The sequence below is a fragment of the Vigna unguiculata genome, unplaced genomic scaffold (assembly GCF_037176805.1).
Source record: "Vigna unguiculata cultivar grain cowpea cultivar isolate G323 ecotype 2 unplaced genomic scaffold, ASM3717680v1 ptg000220l, whole genome shotgun sequence".
In the NCBI taxonomy this organism is placed as follows: Eukaryota; Viridiplantae; Streptophyta; class Magnoliopsida; order Fabales; family Fabaceae; genus Vigna; species Vigna unguiculata.
This window is the reverse complement of record NW_028196857.1, coordinates 32,501-40,000: the sequence shown is the minus strand read 5'-3', so window position 1 is coordinate 40,000 and position 7,500 is coordinate 32,501. Positions and strand designations below refer to the sequence as shown.

General features: G+C 29.8%; 4 non-coding genes across 4 annotated transcripts; 2 read left to right on the top strand and 2 right to left on the bottom strand.

The window, feature by feature from the left end:
- Positions 1-1,498: 1,498 nt before the first annotated feature.
- TRNAT-GGU (transfer RNA threonine (anticodon GGU)) lies at positions 1,499-1,570 on the bottom strand. Its single transcript has one exon. It is a non-coding gene; the product is annotated as a tRNA-Thr (tRNA).
- Positions 1,571-2,511: 941 nt separating this feature from the next.
- On the top strand, positions 2,512-2,595 carry TRNAY-GUA (transfer RNA tyrosine (anticodon GUA)). The gene has a single exon. It is a non-coding gene; the product is annotated as a tRNA-Tyr (tRNA).
- A 457-nt stretch (positions 2,596-3,052) lies between these two features.
- Positions 3,053-3,126, top strand: TRNAD-GUC (transfer RNA aspartic acid (anticodon GUC)). The gene has a single exon. It is a non-coding gene; the product is annotated as a tRNA-Asp (tRNA).
- A 2,145-nt stretch (positions 3,127-5,271) lies between these two features.
- Positions 5,272-5,342, bottom strand: TRNAC-GCA (transfer RNA cysteine (anticodon GCA)). Its single transcript has one exon. It is a non-coding gene; the product is annotated as a tRNA-Cys (tRNA).
- Positions 5,343-7,500: the final 2,158 nt, after the last annotated feature.

Below are 7,500 nucleotides of genomic sequence, written 5' to 3'. Positions count from 1 at the left end.
AATTGACGTAACATGAAACCTATTAATCCGAAAGCACCGTGGAGAGCAACAAAAGTCCACAGACCGCCTAACTGACACCAACGGGTAAAATCTCCCTGTGCTTCAGGACCCCACAGTAACAACAAAGAGTGTGCTAAACTATTAGCGGGAGTGGAAACTGCAGCGGTTAAGAAGTTGCAGCCTTCTAAATAAGAACTTGCCAAGCCGTGAGTATACCATGAAGTTACAAAGGTCGTACCTGTAAACCAACCCCCCAAGGCGAAATAGGCGCAAGGAAAGAGTAATAGACCGGACCAACCCACAAAAACGAAACGGTCCCTCCGCAACCAGTCATCCATAATATCAAATAAATCATTTTCATCTTTGGTAAATTTACCAAGAGCTATAGTCATAGCGATCCTCCTATTCAACTACTTCAACCATTTCCCAACACCTCATAGAGCATTTTCAGAGATGGGACGGACCTTGATCATTTATCTCTATTCATTTCTCTCTCTATATATATATAGAATATATAAGTATACTTTCCCTTGTTTTCTAATCGGTTTCGAATAAAAAATCATTTATGGGTCTATTGATATCTAGGGCAAATCCATGAACTCGATGTGGTTATTCCTTATCTATTCTTAAAAATCTTCCAAGTCATCAATCATAAAATCTGCTATGACTCCAAAATCCGATAGAAATTTTTTTTTCAGAACTGTTCAAGAAACAAATGATCCCCTGTTTCACTTCTTATACCTAGCGGATCTTCAGACATATTTCTCTCCTTTCATCAAAGAAACTTATTCTTGAAGTTTGGTTGTGAATTGACTTCTATTTTGTCTAGGAAACTACTGTAGGATCATAGGTTTTCTAAATTTCTATTTCATTTACAGTTTTTTCTTTAGTATTTCATTTTTTTTTATAAATACTATAATAAAAAGAAAAAACTGTAAATGAAAGTTTTTGTCTCATATATATGAATTGCTGGAAAAATATCGTACACATCGATATGAAAAGAAACTATTTGATATGTGAAGACATAATTTAATGTATTTTTCTATTATTTCTATAAGATTCTATCTAATCTTATAGAAATAATAGAAATTTATGGAAAAAAATATGTTTCATTTTAATTTTAAAAAAACTTGTTTGGTGGAACTTGAAATTCGTATTAAGGCCCTTCTGAGTAAAGAAAAGGCATAACCTTTTTTCTTAGTTCAGAAACAAGAAGATTTCATTGGAAATATTCAGAGATTCTTAGGGAGTCTAAACGAAAAAAGTCTTAAAAAGAAAAAAAATTGTTCGAATTGAATCTTTATCAAATTTGAATATCAGAATAGTAGATATAAATATAATTCAACGGGTTAGGTCCACTTACTTTTTTTTATTTTTCCATTATTGAATTTTACACTTTTTCTTTTTTATTACAAATAGAAACTTTTTCAAAATATCAAGAATCTTTTTATTCTTCCTTCAAATAGAAAGACTATTGCTTTTGAAAAAAAAAGTAAAAAGCCCCTTATCGGATTTGAACCGATGACTTACGCCTTACCATGGCGTTACTCTACCACTGAGTTAAAAGGGCCCTTTTTCTTTCTTTCAATTTCTAAATAAGGAACTAGCATGACTAGTACATATATTTGTTACTGTGTATACTTATTCTATAAATTTATATAAATTATTTCTATAAATTTATATAAATTATATAAATTAAATGATATAAATGGGATTAGAATACATGTACATCAATATCTATTATTTGTATAATGACTCATCAAAGAACAAAAAATTGGATTTACCTAGTGAATAGAATATAGTTAAAAAAAAGAATTGATTAAGATTGGATTTGATCCATATCAAATATATTATTTCAAAATGGATTCTTGAAGTCATTCTAATCATAACACTAAATTCTTTTTATTGATACATAAATGTACTCACAAAATAAAATATTTCATCGAAACATTGATAAAATCGAATCATTGATAAAATGGATTCAATATGTTCTGTCCCTAAACCAAATTTTTATTTTTTTATTGAAAAATTCTATTTTCCAAAGTTTTTTTTCTTAGTATTAGATATAAATCTACCTATCGAATCTTAGTATTAGTAATAAATGATAGAAATGAAGTTTTAACCTCTCGTCCTTTGCAACAAACGAATCATTCCTGTGAAGAATTTTCTCTTTATTGGAACATTACTTCTTTTTTTTTCTTATTATGACTGGAATAAAAAAATTTAGAAATATAAATGATTAATAAAAAATTTCTATGGAATTATGAAAGAACGAAAAATATTTTTTTTTATCGAATCATATCATTATATTGACAATTGCAAAAAACTGTTCATACTATGAACGTAGTATAATGGCGGTCGGGCAAGTATGCCCCCATCGTCTAGTGGTTCAGGACATCTCTCTTTCAAGGAGGCAGCGGGGATTCGACTTCCCCTGGGGGTAGGGTGTTACGAAAGGAAGTTGATCAAAAATTTTCAATAAAAACTGAAATGTATTCTTCCTATTGTGCTGGGTCGATGCCCGAGCGGTTAATGGGGACGGACTGTAAATTCGTTGGCAATATGTCTACGCTGGTTCAAATCCAGCTCGGCCCAAGAATTTGCCGATCCACTATGAAATTCTATAACCCATTTATAGTTCTCTGGAAATGACTGATGTGCTATGATACGGAAGAATCAAAATATTAAACATATCTAAGGTTATTTCTTTTTTTTCTGTATTCCATATTTCTTTCCACAAATTCAAAATCTTGTTAATAATCGGTATTCATGTCAAGATCTGTAAGTAGAAAATATAAGGAAAAATTGAAAAAAAAAATATTTTTTTTTCATTGATTCAATTTTCAATCGATTTGTTAATAGAATAAGAATAAGAAACGGATTACGAGTAATTTGTGTCGATCTCACTAAAGTGGATATCGATATACATATCAATATATAAAAAAATGCGCTTTTTTCATTTACAACAAAAAGGTTCGAATCCGAAATAGAAAAAGAAAAGGTTTGACAGAAACGGTCCGTAAAAATATTTATACAGTACACCCCTTTCCCTGGGATTGTAGTTCAATTGGTCAGAGCACCGCCCTGTCAAGGCGGAAGCTGCGGGTTCGAGCCCCGTCAATCCCGTTGGATATAAATCCAAAAAAATAAAAAATAAATTCCTTTTTTGTGTATTTGTAGGGAATCAAATTGATAAACAAAATTTTATTTGGGGCCCCCCCCTGCTTTTTCATTTGTTTCGCCGAAAAAGGAAGGAAAGGGATTTTGGACTTTCATCAAGAATAAATGTTTTTTTGTTTTATTTAGTATGGATAAAAGATCTTCCTATGTTATACTATTTCATGAGTTGATTTGATAGCTCAGATTTTGTGATTCATGATATTGATCCGATTTGATATCATTGAAATCCAATTTATACCATTGTTGAAAGATTGAACATTTCTATGGGATTAAATCCCGAATTTTTTTTTTAGAAATTTAAGAGAAATAGAACATAATAAAGATTATGGAAGTAAATATTCTCGCATTTATTGCTACTGCACTGTTTATTCTAGTTCCTACTGCTTTTTTACTTATAATTTATGTAAAAACGGTAAGTAAAAGTGACTAATTTCACTGAAATATGATTTCTTCATTTTTATGAATGATTTAAAAAAATGATCGTACAATCAGCGTAATCCAGATAGTAGAAATCAATTTGATTTCTACTATCTGAGAATTGCGTCCAATTTTTTTTTTCAGATTCTTTTTACAAACAATTCCGGTATCTTAGGAAAAAAAGGGGGTAAAAAAACAGGAATGGTTATTACACGGTCCGCCATTTTCCATATATATATATATCTATATAACCAGGTTAAGCGTCAGTTCATCGAAATAGAAATTTTAAGAAAAATTTGATTGGAATAGGAATCCATTTCTTCTTCTTTTTGATTCCCTTGTTTTTCTCAAAATAGGAATATGGGAATAATGAAAATATTTGTTTGATTGAAAGAGTATTTTCAATTCCTATAAGATACATAGAATACATTACACTACTAAAATATAATAGAATCAAGATAGATTTTCTATTTGAACTCAATTAATTAGTATTAGTTTAAATGAAATATTTTCATTCAATAGTTTCGAAATTCAAAAATTCAGGTAGAAATCAACAAGGTTACTTGGATCCCTTAACTCAATTTTTAGTATCCCTATAGCCCACTTCTTCCCCATACTACGAGGGAAAGGGAAAATGAAAAAACTACCATTAAAGCAGCCCAAGCAATACTTACTATATCCATGTAAATTTTGTCTCCTATCTCTATAAATATGAAGGAACTATTTCATTATTTTTTCAAATTTTTTATTCTATTCTTTTTTTTGTATTATTCGCTAAAAATACTATACTATAATAGTGGAATTGCTATTACAGAGTCAAAAAAAGGATTCTGGGCTAACATCATTCACGAAAAACAAGAATTCATTCTATTTATTAGTTATTAGAACATCTAAAAAGTTTTTTTTGATTATTTTTAGTAAAATCATAAAACATTAAACATAAAAAAATTATAGGAAGTTATAAGTCAATGAATGTTACTACCAGGTGGGAATATTAAGATTTCTCTTTTATCATTTCCTTAAGGATTTCATAAAAAAAGAATCAAGACAGATTCATTTGCATACTTATACTCTTCTTTCTATTTGAAATAGTCCCTTAAATGTCTCCCAATTCGTTCTCTAAAATAATTAAAAAAACTTTTTTTCTTTTCTATTCGATTTTAGAATCAAAACTTTTTAATTTTATTAGAATATAGAATATGAAAATCTAAAGAATACTTTTTTTGAATATTACGAAAGCGAATTAGCTAAATTAAAGCTATTAAATAGAATTGATCTAAATAAATAATATTGATAAAATGTGGAAGCACTCATAAACTTTAAATTAGTCTGTATAGAAGGTTTTTCTTCTGCCTTTTCTCTACCTAAAAATGGACTTTCCTATCCGACTTATTCTTAATCCAATCTAATAAAAGACCCAGTCAGGAGACAGACACTACAATAGTTGTGTAGTGAACGAACTATCATTTCTAAATTTATGGATTCCTTTTCACTACTAGAATCTTTCCTTGAATTCGAGACAAAAATATTTACAACATTTTTTAAGCTACTGATGCTTATAATTTCGAATCAAACGCAATTCTCAAGACTCCTTTTCCCTCGCTTGCTTCTGTTGGAAAAAAAGTTTTCTAAAAAAACGTAATATAATCTTTCATTTACAGTTTCTTATCGATCAGGCGACACCCGGATTTGAACTGGGGAAAAAGGATTTGCAGTCCCCCGCCTTACCACTCGGCCATGCCGCCAATAAAAATATAGATATGAAGTTTTTGAGAATACTCCCCCCTTTTCTTTCTATTGAAAAATTGAAAAACAATCTTGAGACAAATCGCAACCGTTAACTATTCTTTTATGAATTATTCTTGAATATTTGAATAGAAATTTTTTTTTCTTAATGAGATCAGAAAATAAAAATTGATACATAACCAATCAATATTGCTTTTTTTTTTAACTTTGTTCATTCTAATTATAACAGCAACTTTCAATATATGTAAACCCTAGAATATCAATTTGATCTGTTACACAGATATTATCTAATCGAGTATCTTATCCATATCTATATAGATATAGAATACCAATACTATACGGTATTTTCAAGAAATTATCGTGCTTATTCTTTTTTTACAATTTTCAATAGAAAATTTGTAAAAATTCACACAACATGTTATGTGTTTGTTATCCTGAACAAATATGACTGCAATAAAGTTAGAGACAGATCTATAGCTGCAGTTAAATATATGCATGTTTCAAAAATACAAGCCTTATTACATTACACATAACATACTCTAATCATATTCTCCCCAATTCTCTCCAAAATACTTCACTTCAAAATATATCTTTTCTTGACAATTTCGAATGGATTTTTTTTTGTATCCAATTGAATTTGAATATGTAATATCATAATAATGATAGAAATGAAATGCATTTTTTTAGATTCCTAAAAAAAATATTGAAATGCCCGTAGAAATTTCCAATCCTTTTTTAGATTAGACTTTCGATTCTATCTGTTTGTTTTGTTGCAAATTCCTTCGAAGTTGAGTATCAAATTCTAATATTTCTTTCTCTTTTCATAATAGGTATTTCATACACTAAGAAATATTTGATACACGGGATTAGGTAAGATTTCATGTAATTCAGTATAAAGAATAGAAATTCCAATATTGCTAAATGGATTCATGTGATTTGATGAAGCATGACAGCAAATCGTGGAATATTTTTCGATAAAATTCACGGGGAAATTGAAAATGCTTGGGAGTGAAAATGAAGAAATGTCTACACTACCTGGATTGAATCAGATACAATTTGAAGGGTTTTGTAGGTTCATTGATCGGGGCTTAACAGAAGGGCTTTTTAAGTTTCCAAAAATTGAGGATACAGATCAAGAAATTGAATTTCAATTATTTGCCGAAACATATCAATTATTAGAACCCTTGATAAACGAAAAAGATGCTGTATATGAATCACTTACATATTCTGCTGAATTATATATATCCGCGGGATTAATTTGGAAAAGTAGTAGAGATATACAAAAACAAACTATTTTTGTTGGAAATATTCCTCTAATGAATTCTCTGGGAACTTCTATAGTAAATGGAATATACAGAATAGTAATCAATCAAATATTGCAAAGTCCTGGTATCTATTACCGTTCAGAATTGGACCCTAACGGAATTCCGGTCTATACTGGCACTATAATATCAGACTGGGGGGGTAGATTAGAATTAGAGATTGATAAAAAAGCAAGGATATGGGCTCGTGTGAGTAGGAAACAGAAAATATCTATTCTAGTTCTATCATCAGCTATGGGTTCGAATTTAAGCGAAATTCTAGAAAATGTTTGTTATCCTGAAATTTTCGTGTCTTTCCTAAATGATAAGGATAAAAAAAAAATTGGGTCAAAAGAAAATGCCATTTTGGAGTTTTATCGACAATTTGCTTGTGTTGGCGGAGATCCGGTATTTTCTGAATCTTTATGGAAAGAATTACAAAAAAAATTTTTTCAACAAAGATGTGAATTAGGAAAAATTGGTCGACGAAATATCAACCAAAAGCTTAATCTTGATATACCCCAGAACAATACATTTTTGTTACCGCGAGATATATTGACAGCTGCGGATCATTTGATTGGCATGAAATTTGGAATGGCTCTACTTGACGATATAAATCATTTGAAAAATAAACGTATTCGTTCTGTAGCAGATCTATTACAAGATCAATTTGGATTGGCCCTGGTTCGTTTAGAAAATATGGTTAGAGGAACTATATGTGGAGCAATTAGACATAAATTGATACCGACTCCTCAGAATTTGGTGACTTCAACTCCATTAACAACGACTTATGAATCTTTTTTTGGATTACACCCATTATCTCAAGTTTTGGATCAAACTAATCCATTGACGGAAA